Here is an 18440-nt window from a genome sequence, read left to right as displayed (position 1 = left end):
GCAAAAGCCATTATTAAGCTCGTTTCAATGTTTTACAGCCTGATATAAAGACCCTTACTGCAACATGTGGAGTCAACACTCACAACTGCATTGCCATTTGTCAGGAGGTATAAAATGTAAGTGGATCAACAAAGCGTTTATGTAAACTGGCCTCTTATTCCATCACCTTATTCTCTGTATTAAATGGCACAACCAAACTCTCTTTACATTTTCAATTATGAGCTATTTTACACATGCAACAACCACACAATGAGCAGCTCTGCGCTGCCCTAACAGCCTCATGCCCAGCAGAGCACTGCTCCGGGCAGCTCCCCACTGCTGCCCACTCCCTCACAGGGCTCCATCCCCACTCAGCACTAACAAAGCCATGGGCTCGCCTGTCCCTCTGCTAATTAAGGGCTCCTCATTAAGCACTGCTCCCAAGCGCAGTCCCAATCCAGACGCTGTAAGCAGTGAGGCTGTCAGCATTTACCCAGATCATACTGTGCTCCCACCCAGCACTCTCCCTGAAAATCAAAACTCGTCCTGAAATTTATCTTGAGCTTTTTACCTAATTACGTATCATTTATCTTAGTGCTTCATTTTAAGTAACCCAGGTGCTTCCTGCCCATTCTGCCTGCCGTAACATCGCCTGATCTACACTGCACACATCTCTCTATGCTCCAACTTCTGCACTCAGTTGGAGTGCACTGCACTCACACCATTCCACCAAAACCCTCTCCCAGCACCCTTACCTGCTCTGTGCCACGCTGCCCTTCAGCCTCACCACAGCTGATGGAATGGGGTGGGAGGAATAGAACAGCAGAATCTTTGCTGCGAATGAGCAGCGTTTCCAGCATCTCATTCATTCCCCAATGCTTCCAAATAAAAATCAGCAATATTAAGGGCAGCAGCTGCAGGCAGCCACGCTGGTTACACCTGCAGACAAGCACCTAATTATCTGGAGCTCATTCCTTTCAGGCTCAGTTTTGCATCTCTAAATTAAAGAGAACTGGAGATGGCTCAGCAGCATGTAAATCACCCACAGCCCTCGCTTCACCCAGCCCTGAGCAGCCTGCTGTCAGCATGGGCACCACGGCCATGCAAGCGCAACAGAACCCAATGCACTGCAGGCCAGTGAGACACAAAGGAGATCTGCTTGTGCTACTCAGCCTGTTTCTGTCAACCCAAGTGCCAAAAGAAATCGTTTCTTTGGCCTGGATGGGGCGCTTCAGGTGGAAGCAGCTCTTTGTAAGGACAGGACTAGCCTCAAGCCCTGCCCCACCACAGTTCACACTGAAGCATCTCCGAAAAGGAATTTACCAAAGCACGGCCTGAGCAGGGCTAACAGCCAGCCGAAAGCTGTAAGCACCACAGATGCCCGCTGCACTGCAGCTGTGCCCAACACAGGGTTGGAGCACGGCTCTTGCTCAACTATGGACAACTCCTCAGCGGCCAACTTGCCTGAAAATATTTGTTTGCTGGCCCATCTTCCTCCATCAAAGAGCAGTTGCTGCTTTTTTTTTTTTTTTTTTTTTTAATTCACATTTTATTCTTACAATACACAGCGTCTTCTAAGAGATGGAAAAGTCAATAGATTTCATCAGCTCCCTTCAGCTGGAAAGTCACAGCATCATGGAGAACATGCCAAGGGATACAGCCTTAGAATTCCATTTCATCTCAGCAGCAACATTTATGACCCACAGAGCCACAGCAGTACACCTATATGGATGGTTCCTGGCTACAGACCCAGGGGCAACACCCGCACCTCCCCAGCACTGCCCCAACAGTATGCGGCCAAAGGACGAGGTTCTGTTCTAAGCATTAAGTGCCCTGGGAAAGGAGCCTATAGGCTCCTACGTGAGTGCTGGGGAGTGACAGATCACAGGTGGGAGCAGCTCGAGTGCTGAGGAACAAACACAGCCCTCATCCTGCTCAGTGCGGGCAGAGCAGCTATAGGAATGTGACACCACTGGAGCACGGGGCCCTAGCTTACACACAGGGCACAATTTTAATGGACAGGACAAACAAAAGGCAGCAGTCAAAGGGAAAAAAAGTAAAAGCAAAGTACCTAGGTTCTCAAAGTCATCACACCTGCCATGCCCACAGGGATGGGATGTCGCCAGTGAAGTCCTCACAGCCCACATCCTTGCAGAGGGGAGCTAAGAGATGATTACAGTCACAACAAAGCCACCTTCCACGTGAAGCTTCTCCCGTGTAAGGCTCTGGGAGCCCTTCACCTCAGCAGCACCCACACACCTGCAGTGCAGGGGTGCACACAGTTCCTCGAGCACCGAAGGATGGCTCTGCAGGCCCCAACCAGCCATCCCAGCACTCACAAAGCTGGAGCTGCTTTGCTGCACGAAGTTATCTGGCACAGCTTGAGAAAGAATAAAGTAGCAGCAGCATGTGAAAATTGGCTGCACTCTGTTCTAAATTTATGCGAGGTACGGTGTGTTATCATGGATGCTGGGCCCAAGCCTTCATTAGGCAGGAAGGCCCCCAGAGGCCAGAACCAGCCCTGCACTGCTCAGCAGAGCGCAGTCTGCCTGCTGCAGGCAGGGAGCGTTTCCAGGGGCCCATCCAGCACAGAGCAGGGAGCCCCACCAGTCATCCACACGGTACCTGCTGTATGGGGAAGCAGTGAAGCCTCTTTCACTCAGGAGCAGTTAAACCCTCCCCAACTTTCCACAGATTTAAGTGGGAGCAATTTTTCACGGATGCCCAAAGCACCGCACGCAGCTTTCAAACAGCTCTCACAGCCCATCCCCGCAGGGAGCTCTTGCTCGATAACCTTCTCTAATGCCAGCTGATGAAAAGCATCCCAACGAGGGGCAGAGCCAGAACCCCCCACATCCCAACCAAGACCCACGCCGTCAGAATGCAAAGTAATGCAACCAAACACCGTGCTGCCTTGAAGCTGGGCCAGTCTCACGCTAATCCAAAGCACTTCAGTTAATCTTTTGTTTCAAAAATTAACTTGTAAGGACCTGTAAGTCAGAACTTCGCCAAATGAAAGAAAGATTCTGCAGGTGCCTGTGCTGAGCCGAGCCGCTCACAGCTTTTCAAACGTAGAGGTCGACTGAAAGCACCGATCCCCTGGAGGAGTCCAAGTAACTTCACTTTTATCTACGGCAGGCTCACCTCCCCTTCATACCACTTATTATTAACCTTTCACTGCGTGGCGATCACAACCACCAGCTCTGCTGAAGGGGAAATCCAAGTGGAAATCCCCAGCGGGATCTGCAGACCGGAGCTCTGATTCATTTCCCCACACCTGCCACAGCCTGCAGCGCTCAGCCCAGCCCTCCCACAAGCTTTTGCTGGTGGTTCCATGGACCTTGGGGTGACTTGCAAAGAACTGCTTAGAGATGCTTCTTAAAACACCGGGAGAACCAACGGGAGCCCTTTTGATCGACTGTACCAGAAAGTGTTTCCAACACAGAAAATCCCAGGAGCGGCAGCCAAGAGGAAAAAGAAACATTGAGGCTGCAGAGCAGAACGTCAGCATTGCAGCCTGCAGCCCTGCTCAGCGTTACTGTGGGCCATTCAGCTGACCAGGGAGACAGCCTGGTTTCCACTTCAACTGTTTTAATTTTGCATTATTTTACCTTGCATTTGTCTGACTGAACCACACACTGGATGATCAGCTCTTGTAAGTCTTTACCTCTAGCAGGTATGCCATAACCTTGTTGGAGAAGGAGAGGCTCTCACAGCCAACTGAAGTTAAAAAGCAGCAGCACGTTTTTTCCTTCCGAGGCATTCAACCCTTTTGCTGCACGCAACGTCGGAGCTCACAGCAGCCCCTGAGCTCACAGCAGCCCCTATGCTCGGTTACATGAGGGCTGCTGGTGATTAACAGCAGGGCTGAGGTCTCACCTGGGGCTGCAGTAACACCCTCAAACAGGGATGGCTGAGCTGCTCTTTCTTCAGAAAGACGTGGATGGATGGCGGTGGAGGAATGTAAGAAGTGGGCATTCATGATGTTTGTCAAGAGACAAAGCAAACTGGGGTTCTGGCTCCTGGAAAAGTTTATCAAATGCAATGGTTATTTGGCAACAGGAGTGACAGAACCTCTTGAATCTGATCTGTGAGGCCTGAATTTCGGTGCAGGGCTGTGCCAAACCATCCACGTCCTCACACAAAGCTCCTGCTTCCAAGAAGGTTCCTATTTTCAAAGAAATCTCAGAGAGGCTGTGGGTGCTCCATCCCTGGAGGTGTTTAAGGCCATGCTGGACAGCCCGGGGCAATCTGGTCAAGTACTTCATCTAGCAGGTGGCAGCCCTGCCTGTGGCAGAGCGTGGGAACTCGATGATCCTTGAGGATCCAACTCAAGCCATTCTACGATTCCACGAAAAAAAAAAGAAAGCAGATCTCAAGAGGACAGGCACTTGAGATGGAAGAGCCTGCATGAAAAGCAGTTCTATGACACTTAGCACGAGGACGTATAAAAACAAGCAAATCCATATTTATTTCCAATGCATCTCCCACATTCTGTACTCCAGCAACCACTGTTAACATTGAAAATACAAAAAGAGCAGCAGTGAAAGGGGCACCCAAGGTCAAAACACAGGCCAAGGCTCTTCAGCCCAAGACTCTGATTACAAGAGCCTTCCATTGAAGCTTGCAGGAGAACATAGCAGCTGCACAACAGCGTGAGCAGGGATCTCACAGTGAGCACACCAAAAGGCACAGAGGGTTGGGCAACGCACCCCAATACAAACCTTCTGCCACTGCATTTCAATGGCTGAAGATGCAAGGAAAAAATGTCCTCTTATTATCAGCTGGGAAAATTCGGCACCAAAGTAAATAGAAGTGGAAAGGACAGTTTTAGTGCCGTCTCACAGACACATTCCACACCTTTAAGCACGGTGAAGACCCCACAGCCTTCAGATTTGTTTCTCCCTTAATCTGTGAGAGCCTGAATGTATTTATTAGCCTTCCAGACATCGGGCAAGGCTCATCTCTTCGTACAGGAAATTGGGAGGAATTCAGACGGCGGTTTATTTAACATTCAGCCTCCCCCATAGGGCTGCTCTGACACACAGCGATGTCACCTCAGGCATTTACTTACAAAAGCTGAAAAAAAAATAATAAAAGAACAACTGAAAAACCAGAACCAGACCCTCTGACAAGAAACACAGAGCTAAAGACAACATTTACCAGGGCACGAGGAGCGTTCACAGCATGCAGCTGAGCACTCCAAAAGCCACCCCTGGCCACAGGCTACAGGAACTCCTTTTGAGTAATTAATGAAATAGTAGATTTGGAGGGGGGCGGGGGGGGGGGCACAGGGCTAAGGAAACCTTCCAAGGATCTACATTTGCAATAATGCTGAGAGCTTCCTCTCAGGAGTGATGGCATCCACCAGATCCATCTTTTACTGTGCAAAGGATTTCCAAGTCTGTTCTATCCCATTTAACAGAGTGCTGCCATGAGGTATTGGCCTCGCTCACATGATCCTTTAAGAGGTGCAGAAATACAGTCACACTTATTGCTCCGAGTGCCACATTTTATCCTCTCATTGAGTGGAAGACAACGCAGCTTTTCGTTCCATTAAACAGCAGTTTAGAGTGCCGAAAATGCAACTATTTGTGAAAAAAGGAGTGTGCTGAGATGCTCCAGAGCATATGGCAGCCTGCGAGCAGAAGATCATTGCCACAACCAACCCCATCGCCCCCTGATTCGTCTCCAACAACACCCCTGGTTTGGGGGCATGCTGCCCCAGCGACGGTCTGCAATGGAGAAGGAACAACCCTAACATCTACTACCTCCCTCTTGGACGCCTTCACCTTTATTTCTGCATGCCTGCTCTGCATTGGCCCTTTCAATCAGCTGCTTCCTAACATTTTATTTCCAGGAATTAATTCCCATACTGATGTTTCAGAACAATTAGAAAGCGCCTTCCAGCAGCTTTCAGATTTACTAGCACAGACACAGACAAGCAGCTTGGTTTTCGCTCATCTCTACCTGCTGGTAGGAGGGAGCACACACACATCCTTCACTTGTAAAACAAAGCCACACGCTGCACCCACTTGGGAAGACGCTGAATGAATTTACAACTCATGTACAACGCTCTCTAAGCACCTAACAGCCATTTAGCAGAACCAGCTGTGCCAGTAAGAGCCTTTCTCTTCCACTGCCAGACCAGAACCAACCAGGAGAACGTGGAGACAGGCCCAGCGGTGGGGGGAGGCCAGTGAGCGGCTCCACAGCCCCCAGCCACATCCTGCTCCGGGGATGTGCCCGCAGCACACACTGCTCCCCCGGTGCAGAGCAGGACGGGATGCCCCGCTCCCTCTTGGCCCTCTGCAACTTTTTCTGCAAACTGAGCAAACAAAATGAACGCAGAAATATCATCGTGGCTCCTGAAACATATGAACAATGAGAGCGAGGGCTGCTGAAAGAGAAAGCGGGGACTGAAAGTATTAACAAAAGCCCACAGCACACTGGCTGTGGCTAAAGCTAGGGCCTGAAAGACTTCTTTGTTATCCAGTCAATGCAAGCCTGTTCAGCGGCCCAATATATAGCAGAAAGAAAGTGAGGGTGGGAGGAAGAAGGGTACTGTCTCTTCAGGGGACGTCTCCTCAGCTGCCAGGCTGCGAGGGGAGCGGGCTGCTCCAACACAGGGAGCTCTGAGCAGCCCAGCACCACCCTCACCAGCAGGGCTGCAGGAGCTCGATGTGGGTCCCAGCGTGCCGTGCAGTGCAGCCCATCGCACACCCTCTGCTGCTCAGGGAGCTGCAGGAAGGCTCTGCGGGAAGAAACCAGCGCACGCTGCCTGGCAGACCCTGTCTTTCTGCACCAACTGATGCTGCTGCACTGAAGCGTGCGCACACTTCGCTCCTAGGGACTCCACAGCTATTTTTGGAGTTGGCCAACAGGCAAGAAATTTCTCTATAAAAACAAGCAAATTAATTTCACTGCCTTTAAGGCAAGGGCTTAACTGCAATCGCAGCAATAACTTCTGCAAGAGCAGCTTGTAAAGATAAAACTTTTTTTTTCCTGCGCCATAGCTGACCTAAAAGGGAGCGAAACTCCGCGGTTACCCCGGTTTTAATTAAATTTGATTGATAGCCCATTACATGAGCACGCACAAAGCCACAGTTTGCACAGGATGCCTTTTCCTTTCAGGTTTTTCAATACAGAAAGGACTCCCATTCTCAACTGCTATGATACAGATCTTGGAAGCGCTGATCTGTTGGAGTGCTGCGGAGCAGGGAGGGCCTCGTTAAGGGCAGCGCGGTGCTGCGGACATCACCGTGCTCCAGGCACAAACCCGCTTTGTTTCTCTGCAGGTGGAGAGGGACATAATGTGGGGAACTCAAAGAAAAAGCTTCCGAAGCAAAGCCTCTCAGCTCACAGTACCTGTGGCTGCTCAGAGCGGGCTTTTCCAGCGTGCTCTTATGTCACCTCCTCATCTTTCCTTTTCCTTTAACACCTGTGTGCTGCACACTCAGCTCCAGCAGCAACTTTAATCAAACCCCTTCACTGCAAAGCTGCACCGCTGCCACCACAGGCACACGAGCACCAGGAAGTTCCGCATGGCAGCACACCCTGCCTTCAGGTCAATGTGTATTTGTTCCACTTATTTTGGCTTCGTACAGCCCAGAAATACCAACTGAAGCCAACACTTTCTGAGCTGCGGTAACGAAATGCCAGCATTCAGGTATCAAACAGGATGAGAACAGAGGCTGCAGCGCAGCGTTCTGTGTACAGCCCAGCCAGGGCAGCAGGGACAAACAGCACAGCAAGGACGTGTGAGCCAAGAAAGCCTCTTCAAAGCACGGTCAGTAATGGTCTCCTGCTTCTACATCCTTGCTTTTACTGAACTGTGAACCGTAAGGAGCACAGAGCTTTCAACCGCCTCATTCATCCTGACTCACGTTTTGCAGCTGCCTAAGCCCGCTCTGAGATGGGAAGTTCTGCTGTTCCCCACTGCCTCAAGGCAGCACAGACATCGTGCATACACCCCTCCCCTGGACAGGAACAGGATCTCAGCCCAATTCCAGCTGACGGTTAAAGAACTCTTCAATTCAGAGCCCCATGTGGTTAACCCCACACAAGCTTCCACCTTCTTCTGCCCAGGCAGACACGGATGTTCCCAAGGGGAAGCTGATATTACCACTAGACAAGTGATGTTACCGAGGAGCATCTGCGTGCTGCCATTTGATATCTGTGAGACAACCACTCCTGGGTTGGTGCAAGGACCATTTTGCTGCACCTCCCATGTTCTTAAAGGGAATTTGCCAAGTCCTGGCTCTCTCTGCAGGCTCAGGGCACACCAGCAAAGCAAGAAAGCTCCTCTCCAGCACTGCGACTCACCAACCTCCCATACAGCTGTGCCACAGCCACTGCAGGCCAGAGCAGTCACAGGGCAGTCGGCTTGGTCCACTCCAGAGTGACATAGGGATCCTGGGGAGCAGCACACAGGGATCCCTGCCTGGAAGTTCGCTGGATCCCTGGAGCAAAAGTCAGTTGCAATTCCATTATTCAAATCTTGATTAAATCTTGCATTGAGGATATTTCTTAATCAACATGCCTCAAGTGACTACTTGAAGGCTAATCCCTCAAAGCCTTCATTCAGGGTAGAGAAGATTCTTCTGTAGCTTTAACACACCAAGGAGCAGGTAGAACGTGAAAACGATTATCCACGAAGCTTGTTCTTTCCAGAAATACTTGGCAGAGCACTGGATTTTTATTTTTTTTTTTTGTCTGTTTCATATAAACACGATGTAAAATGAAGTTGTAACAGTCTCAAAATGCCCTTCAGCATCTAAAAACGAACCAGGCTGGGAGGCAAGAAGCCACTGCGCACAAGGTGCTCCTCAGCATGTCGCAGCAAGAGAAGGTCCTCTTCAGGCTGCTAACTGCATTTATTTTTGCAATTAGCTACAACAGAAGGAAAAAAGAAAAAAAACCAAACACATTGCCTGGAAGAGAGCTACCTTAGCCCTGCTTTCCTCTCCAAGGCCCTTCTAGACCAGCTTCTGGCTACCAAGCATTTGGTAACCGCTGAGCTGTATTTCTGGACGGGCTGAGCAGGGAGATGGCATGCTGGCACCAAACCCCCCCCAAGCACACACACCAGAGGTGACTGCACACTGGAAACTGTCCCTGAGACCATGAAAGTGAAGAGGCTGCCAAAACAAGGCTCCCAGCTGATAAGCCGAGCTAACCACACCCCGCAGCTTTGCCGGCACGGAAACCATCAGATTCCTCCCCGAACAGCTTCAGCAGCATTCAGATGAGACTGAACGGTAGGGGTGGGAAAAGGAAATATGGGCAGGGAAGTTTCCTGGATCACTTAATCAAAGCGACAGACAGCAGCCAGCCACGGGGAAGGTGGAAACGCGGCCGGCCCGTCGCTCCCAGTGAGCATGGAGGAGCCCCGAGTGAAGAAACCATCACTTGGGAGAGTGGGATGCAAAGGAAGAGAGAAATCTTTCATAGGAAAGAAGCACTTAGAGAGAAGCTTCACGCCCACAGAAGTCCCAAGCAGCGGCCAAGCACAAGCTGGGGTGACATAGGCCAACGTGGCACAAAGCAGCGCCAGAGCCAGCATGTGAGGAACACCATGGATCCCTTCATCGCATCCCCTGGGACAACACCACGCAGGCAGCAGCAAGAACAGGTCGTGATTGTTTGCTCCATGTTTTGCTTTTTTTTTTTTTTTTTCCCTCTTTCAGAACAGTTACTTAATGCACACAGTTATTTCCATACTGAGTTCTTACTGCAGACACACAGCTAGCTGAGGACAATGGAGTTCAAGCAGAGGGCCAGGTGACAGCCAGGTGAACAGCACAGAGCAGCAGGCTCTGCTCGTCCCAAATCAAAGCAGGGCAGGGACGAGGGCATGAAGGGCAACACCAAGCTGGACAGAAAGATACAACACAGTGCTTTTCCAGTGGGAAATTATTAGATACCCTGGGAGAAAAAGAAAACAAAACCAAAAACCCCACCTCTTCAGTTTCAGCAGACCAACCTTCCTTTGGCCAAACTGCTGCTCAGGCCGCCAGCTTACAGCCTACCGCAGCCTGCAGTGTTGGTATCGGCCTGCCTCCCCAGCACCAAACTCACCAAGTGAAGCCATTCATCTCCAGCTCCCCTCCAGCACAGCAATTATCTGTATCTGGGGCGTGTTGTTACAAGATAAGAAGGGGAAAAAACTTCCTAAGCCAGTCTCGAGCACTGCAGCAGCTTTCATCCACAGATTTTCACCTGCGAGCCCAGATTTCAGCGCTGTTTGCTGCCATTTACTAAAACACAGCATGCCCATTTTTACCCTTCTGTGTGTTTCATTCACACAGAACTGCCCCCAGCCCACCCTCATGCCCTACGAATGCAGATCAGCTGCTCCAGCTGCCAAGGCCACTGCCACACGTGCCTCTTTGCCTTATGGGGATGCCCACTGGGACTCACCAGCCTCGCAGTGTGCCCCATTCTCAGGCTGTGCTTCTTACCACATCTCTAATACTTCACACTGCAACTTCATGGGAAAATGTAACACCTTGCTGGTCAGTCTGTCAGGAACCATCGTGGTGACAGCAGTGTTGTCACCCATACTGACTATCCTCCCAGGAACTCCCCAGGTATGTTTCTAGTGAGCAGGAACGCACATTGCAGCTCCCAGCTTCCTAATGCCTCACCATTCCCCTCCAGAATCTTTATTTCAGTGGTTTATCAAAATGAAATGAAACTGTAAGTACCCTTTTGCATGTGCAGAGCTTATGATTTCTCTCAGGTTCAAATCCCAGGTCAGACAAAAGGCAATTCTGGAAGCACAGCCCGCGGGGACGGCAGAGTGATGCCTCACACTCCGCTGCAGAGCCACAGTACACAGCAGCCTGGCTGACAGGAGCTCCAGGCCTCTGCAATCCAATGCTCTGCACGTCCTCTTCTTCACACATGGGCTCTCAGTAGCATGCTTTCTGCACATCTCCATAGGGTGCTTGACAAGAGCCTCAGCAGCAATACATTTGTCCCAGCAGAATCTGAAGAAGAGCAGAAGAGAGTTCCATGGCAATCCTCACGTACAAAGCGAGTTTTGCATGCAGTGGCCCCACATGGATACCAAGGAAGATTTCCACACACACACTCTGCTGTGTGAAGCAGCTCTGCTGTGACACTCCAATCCAAAGTACAGCGGGAGGCAGCCAAGATGTATGGACATGATGTGCCATCCACGGAAGGAAGCTCAGGACCCATCCATACCTTCTGCCTGCTCAGACCTCTTTGCATGCAGGAGACATTAAGACAAATACTCAGGTGCAGGGAGGAGAGGAAGAAAAGGATTTGCTTCCATCTGGTAGCACCGAGCTTTGTGTTGGACACTTCAGAACGGGGGGACCAAAGCAAACACCCAGGATGTCCGTGGTGCAGAGCAGAGAGGAGCCGGGCAGCCTCACATCGCTCCTCCAGCCAGCAGCCAGCTCCAAAGGCGTCCCAGCACCACCCAGAGCTCCAGCTGGCAGCAGCCCTGGCACTGCTCCTCCCGCCCCACAGTGCGGATGTTCGGAGGTCCCACACCCTGCTGGCAGACCCTGGGGCCGTGGTACGAGCAGGGCAGTTACACAACGCATTGTTCCATCCAACCACGCTTCTGCTGTTTCCTGTGCAATGCAGGAACATTTGCGAGCTACCCCCAGCAAGCATGACAGATCTCTGCTGTCCTCTATTCGTCAACAAAAGCACATCACACTGAGGATGGAGCTAGATCTTAAGGAAGAACAGCCCAAGCTCCTCCTCTCAGGAAGCATTTCAGCCTTCTCCTGGAAGCAGAGCTCAGCAGGCTGCCCCGAGCCCTTCCCAAGTCCCAGCGCATTCTGGCTCAGCCATGACAAGGCCAACTCCTCAGTGGAAACAGAGCCATCCTGCTTTCACACATCCCAGCACAGCTGGGAGCAGCCCCACACTGTCAGCAGAGCTCTGCTTCCTTCAACAGGCGCTCCCCAGGCTGACTAACGCCCCTCTGCAATGACCCATGACCCAGTAACTCAGGCTCCTGCACCTCTCCTCACCATGACCCTCATTAAGGCACGCACACTTTACTAGAAAGCTTTCACTGACTATTCCCACTGCTGACATTCAGGACATTAAATAACAGGTTGTGGACAGAGGTCTCCTCCATAAAATTCACATGATTTTAGTCTGCCAGGATCAGAATTTGGTGACAGCACAATTCATTCATTTATTTAATGATCTTAATGTCAGCCTGAGTGGATAAAGTGTGCTTTGGCTTCAGCAAGAGATGGGGACAGTGCCAAGCACCAGCAGCAATGGTTTCTGATAGGCCTGCAGCACCAGGTGCCACTGCCCTGCAGCACGGCTGGATCCCACGTCTTGGGGGCAGAATAGGAATCCTGCACAGCCCAACTCAGTGTGCAAACTCAGAACCAAACACTTCAAAATGAAGCAGTTCAGTTGTGCAGGTGGACTTCCGTGGTTTGTGTTGTTTTGTTTTTTTATTTTTAAGAAAAGGGTTTTGGAAATGTAATCAATACAATTAAGTTGAGGAGTTAAAGCTCACAGAGCATCCTGCAAGATTACACTTGGCAATATTTGCATATCAACGAAAACTGCACCTTTTTTCTTTTTGAAAGAAGACATAAAAGCACTCAGAAAACTACCTTAAAACACCTTCACTGAAAGAAACACACAGCCCGAGTTGCAGACAGGTTGACAGGCGAATTATTTGCATTTTACAGCTCCAGAATACAAAACGCAGAGCCCAGAAGAGTAAAGCATTTGAAGACAGACCATTCAGTAACCAGTATTTCTATTTGTGTCAGTACTGGAAAGAGAGACGCCACAAACTGAAGCTCACCACACATCCTACAGCAAGCCAAACACCTCAGCAGCTCAACAAGCACAGCCAGGAGCTCGTCCACCCCAACCTCACAAGGCCGACATGGGCATCAATCGGCCGCTCCCAAAACTGTTCTCCCAGCACACTCCAGAGCCTGACCCGCACCATGGATTTCACATCACAGGTCACAACTAACATGCTTTAAGGCTTTTTGATTTCAGCCACCAGGAGCACGGGCATTTAAATCAAGCTGCTGGTAAGTCAGTAACTCACACATCATCTCTCTCAGGTGTAAATCAAACCAACACAAAACCAAAGAGGGAATCATTATTTGGCAACCTGAGAGAGAAGCAGCACAACACAAAGCAGCTTCCACCTCGCAAAGGCTTCACAGCCCGGGACAACTTGTGTTACTTAAGATGTGCAACAGTGCGAGCTCTTCTCGCTTCTCCCCGACGCTCCCCCGATGGTTCTGGAGGACGCCCCTGGCACCGGGCAAGGATCAAAGATGCGTTTCTCTGTCAAGAAGTGCAGCTGAGAATCCACTTTGCTTTTCCTCGGTCGTGTTCAGAGTTCTAGAGGTTTGTCAGCTCACACCCAGATAAAGGACACACAGAGGCCTTACAACTGACAGCAGAAATGCATCACTTTGGTGGTGGGGTTGACTTTGATCTGACAAAACCTAGGGAAGCCCCGGGGCCTTGCTCTGTGTAGGAAAGCAGTCCATTTCTGGCCATCTCAGATGACTGAAGAGTAAAGCAGAGGTAAAAACAACTTTTAAGGTACAGTAAGAATACAGAACGTGTAATTTTCCTTTCAGGAAGGAAGGAAGCGCTGTCCCATTAACCCAGTTACGTGCCCGGCAGCAATTTGACTCAAGTCCCATCAGCAACAGTGTGCCATCACCTGCTATGAGGAGAGAGCATGCTCTGGGGCACCTCCCAGTCACAGAACACAACACAAGGATAACACGTACCCAAAAATACCACCAGCCTAGAAGCTCATTCCGCTCTCCTCCCTTTGATCCTTCCCTTTTAAGAACCCATCCTATTTTCTCCTTCCAGCTGTCCCACATCATCATTTCCTATTTGGGAGGCAAAACCAAGTCCACAGCCCGGAAAGGAGAACTGTGCCTAGGAGAAGATCTTGGAAATACCGCAAAGTGCAAACATGGCACAGTGAGAAGTCGCACCAACCTTCGGGATGGGGAAATGAGCTCCTGAGCTCAGCCAGAGCATGGCACCGCGAGCCCAGCAGCAACCACCTGCACCCTCCTGCTCATTCACTGCAGAAAAGCCTGTGCAATTACAAGCAGACATCCAGTCACAGATGCAGCTTCCCATTAAAGAAACGCCTGTAAAGCAGCGATACTACCCACCTCTAATTCCTTGGAGTGAAAATTCCAGCAACTCTAATCATATTAGAGGATTTACGCACAACTAAACTTGACAGTCGACTAGCCCTGAAAACACAGGATTAAGCAGAAAAAGAAAATACAGGTTATCTCTAAAGAGGGGCCTTCACTGCTAACTCTTACCGAGAAACAAAACCAGAGCAAATGCACCAGCTCTACGCAGCCCAGCACGAGCTGCTGACATGAAAGAGTCTTTCAGGCCCGACACAGCAACAGACAAAGCCCGCACACACAGACGGGCATCCCGCTTCCCAACTCCGAGCACGGCGCTTCCTACTCCTAGGTCTCCCACTGCTCCCCAGTCAACTTCTCACCACGGATAAAAATAAAACCCGCATTCCCAAATCGGTACCGCACACCAAAATATATACCTGCGAGTAAAGCAGCCTTGTCCTGCAGGCTTCTGCCACAGAACTCACACCGGCACGCCTCCAGACATGAGAAGAAAACAAGCTGTTGCAAATCCCATTTTTGGAAGAATGGCTTTCTCCAAGACATTTCACCACAAAATCTTATAAAGCAGATTCTTATAAAGAATCCACCACAGAATCTTATACAGCAACACATCTGCGCCATAACATGATTAGCTTTTGTCATTAAATAAATTAAAGCTATTTCTGCTCGAAAGAACTCTGAGATGTGCCAAGGCTCTGGAATATCAGCATGGGAGACGGCCGAGGTCTAAAAGCACTTAAATTTTGGCAGCATGCTTGCATCCTGTGCCTGCTCCTCCTCTGCACAGCAGTTCCTCCACTCGCCGTGTTTTCAGAGGATGCTCTATCGCATGCCCTCCTCAGAACGAAGATGGGTTGATGGTTGGGCTATGGGGTGACTGTTGGATTAGGTGATCATATTGGTCTTTTCCAATCTTAATGACTCTATGGCCTTCAAGGTTCCAGGTATGTTTAAAACTGAAACATCCCTGAGGCAATGAAGCTGTCCCTTGTGTCCCTCTGCTCAGCCAAGGTTTCAGAAAGCCCTGAGCTCAAGGTTTGAATGCCAGTAAGAAGTGAGGAGAACCCCTGAGCTCACCTCAGTCCTCCCCTCCTACCCACCTCTCTCCTTTTACAACCAGCACTCCAAACACCCTTATCCCAAAGCTCCAGTTGGCTCCCCAACACATCCCGTCCCCATCCCATGTTGCCATGGCTCTCCTTCACTCCTGCACACGTCTCCTGACAGAGCCACCACAGGAGCAGCTGCTGAGAGGGCCTGAGCACAGCCAGGGCACCTTGCGGGAGCAGGAGCACACGCTGAGTTACCCAGGAATACCTGCAAAACCAGAGCTTCCATGCACAGAAACGTACTGCACACACACAGACACAACAAAAGCCACAAATGCCAGCCCTTCCTTTCTGCTTTTCAGAAATGGAATCGAAGAAGGAGGGCTGAAAGGAAAGAGAAAGACTTTCAAACAACAGCTCTGAGCGTGGCACACACTAATCTGTTTGCCTTCCACAGCGCAACATTCGCTTGTGTCTGGGCTGGGAAGACACTGGTGACCTAATTATATTGATCCACCACACTTACTCACAGTATGAGGACCTTCTGAAGAGCAAACGGTTGCGACACACAGAAAAAGCACCTTCGGAAGCGCATAAGTGGGAGCACGGAGGGAAGGGAAGATGCTGTGCATTGAACACACAGCAACTGAACAGACACAAAGGGCCGCAGGGCGCAGGCAGCCCCCAGCACACCTCCTGGGCTCCGCGCTTTACGGAGGAAGCCTTGCAGAACAACTGCACACAAACCTGCTCCTCAGGGACAGCCTGACAGCAAGCAAAGATGGACAGATCTAAGGTTTGATAAAAGCATCCCCAAAGTGTCATTTCACAGCAACACAGACGCACCCTATCCGTCCCACGCAGGGCTGCAGGGCTCACACCAACAGCCAGGCACCACTCCTGCCCAGAGCCAGGCCTGGCCACCACTACAGCCATGATGCCAGCCTAACTTACTCCTACACAGAAAACTGCATTTCTTGAGGCCACTGTGCCACAGCAACATAGCAAAGCATGGTCATGTCTTGTTGCAGCAACCCTGCTGCCTTCTCATCCAGCGCATAACAGAACAGAACTCCTGTCAGAACATTGCTCTTCTCCATGCCCATCGCCCTCCAGCTTCACTTTTCAAGAAATCTCTTTTTAAAATCTCATCCCCCTAAGTTTTCCTTTCTGCTCATTACTCATTTCCTACAAACACACACAAAGTAAGAAGCCTCCTTCCCGCACAGCTTTCTCCCCCCCGATTCTGCTTTTCCCATCCTACATACAGACCATGTGACACTGAAACCACATGCTTCCAAAGACACAAAGTTCACCACGTGCAAACAGCTGTAGTTTAAAAAGCCCGAGCCAGCACCTCCATCTATCTACCTACAGACATAACCTTCATTTGTGATGGCTCATATAAGCCAACAGCCCCCATGCTGCAGTGCAGAGAAGCACAGCCCGGCCGTGTGTGCAGAACTGCACTTCCAGATCGTCTGCCATGGGGTAACTGCCTCAACAGTGGCATCAAAACAGAAAAAAGGACCAAACAGAACTAAAAATACGGCTGAACTCAGATGACCCTCTGCACTTCGGTAAAGCTCCAGTGAACTACGCTCCCGAAGCCTCGCTTGGGAGCAGCGCTGATAAAAAGGTAACAGCTTTTGTTTACCAACTGGAAACACACACAAACTTTCAGCCCAGGGAAAAGTAGTGACAGTGTGGGAATGCGGCTCACTGGCAGGGCACCAGCTTTCTGCCTGTGATAAGGGCAGGTTACCAGGTCAGAAATGCTAGTGCTATCCCATCTACGGCACTGCCTTCAGCCCACTCAACACTTCCACTCCCTGGGCCTCTGGCTCTGGGGACACGCCTTCTCCCTGTGCTGCCTCCCATGGGCCTCAGAGAGAAGCTGGGCTTCTTCCCCCCCCACACACACCTCTGACAAAGCTCGCTCCAAAGCAGAGTTCTCCTGCCCTGCCCGTGACAGACCACCACCAAGCCCAGAGAAGCATCCAAACCCCTCACAACTCTGTGAGTAATGAGTAGATGTGTGTGCTTTGGGAGAGCAGCACGCTCCCAGTCCCAGGCACACAGCAGCACCCACCATGCAGGGACGGCCCCTTTGGAGCAGCCATAACGCCTGCACCCAAACTGAGCAGCTCCCCAGCAGCGCCTTCGCTCACCAAACACCGCTGATGGCAGTGACAGCAGCTCCACACTGCTTTCCCCACGAAAGCCCACGCTGGGATTCCAGCAGCACGCCGGGAGCACAGCACAGCCCTCCAGCACAGCCTCACTCCTTCCCAGCTCTCACCTGACCCAAACACTGTGAAGCGCCAGCAGCCCCGTGACTTCAGCAGTGTTATTTGTGGTCAGGCCTGGCCGGAAGCTCACCAAAACAATGGATCTAAACCGATCACAGCAAGGCTCTGCTTTGCCACCTCAAAACTGAAAGTGAGAGCAATGGAACTCTTCAACGCAGGGAACACGCTGAGCACACGCATCCCATGGCTCCACGGCTCCCATGGAAGTCGCTCCACAGCAGCAGCCATGCACACTGCGGCCCAAACCGGGCTCACCCACCGACCCCCCAGCTATGGAGCAGCGAGGGCTGACAGAGCAGAGCCCCACAGTGCTGCTGACCCCATGGGCTTCTCCCAGAGCCCCTCATGCCCCCACAAAGAGGCCTCAGCCTCTTTATGGCAAGTTAGAACATGGCTTCTCCCCCACCGATGCCATGGGTGTTGGGGAACCCCACGGCACAGACCCAAGCGGGCAGCAGGGCCGTGCCCCCACCACAACACAACAGAGCACCGCAGCACTCACCTGAAGCGCAGCCTTCAATTAAAAGTTCACCGGGGGGTGCGGGGTGGGGAGGAACAAAACACACACACAGCCAGGGCCCCCCCCCCCACACACACACAGCCCCAACCCCGGGGGGCGGCCCGTCACCCCCCAGCAGGTGCACCCCCTCCCCCAACACACACACCCGGCAGCCCCCAGCGCCGAGCCCCCACCCCGCAGCCCCCCGTGCCCGCTCCCCGCCCCCCACCCGCCCAGCGGAGGGCAGCGCCGGTCTCCCCCCCAAACCCCGATCCGCCCGGGGCAAAGGATACTGCTGGGGCGCCGCGGGCGGCAGGGCCCTGATGGCGGGGTGAGGCGCGGGCGCCGCCGCCGGGTGAGGGGGAGCCGGGGGGGGAGGCGGCCCCGCCGCCGCCGCCGCCGCCGTCGCCCCACTCCCGGGGCC

General features: G+C 51.6%; 1 protein-coding gene across 3 annotated transcripts in view; it reads right to left on the bottom strand.

Annotated features, from left to right (window-relative positions):
- EIF4G3 (eukaryotic translation initiation factor 4 gamma 3) overlaps window positions 1–18328 on the bottom strand; it is a 92417-nt gene extending 74089 nt beyond the window's left edge. For all 3 annotated transcript variants that reach the window (XM_042892489.1, XM_042892488.1, XM_042892490.1), the window contains exon 1: window positions 18310–18328. The gene's annotated coding sequence lies outside the window, so the exon portion shown is untranslated. The remainder of the gene's footprint in view (window positions 1–18309) is intronic.
- Between the last annotated feature and the right edge of the window lie 112 nt (window positions 18329–18440).

The sequence above is a fragment of the Lagopus leucura genome, unplaced genomic scaffold (assembly GCF_019238085.1).
Source record: "Lagopus leucura isolate 7727_CA_CO unplaced genomic scaffold, USGS_WTPT01 35097-0_obj-0_obj, whole genome shotgun sequence".
NCBI lineage: Eukaryota > Metazoa > Chordata > Aves > Galliformes > Phasianidae > Lagopus > Lagopus leucura.
This window is presented reverse-complemented; position numbering and strand designations above follow the sequence as displayed.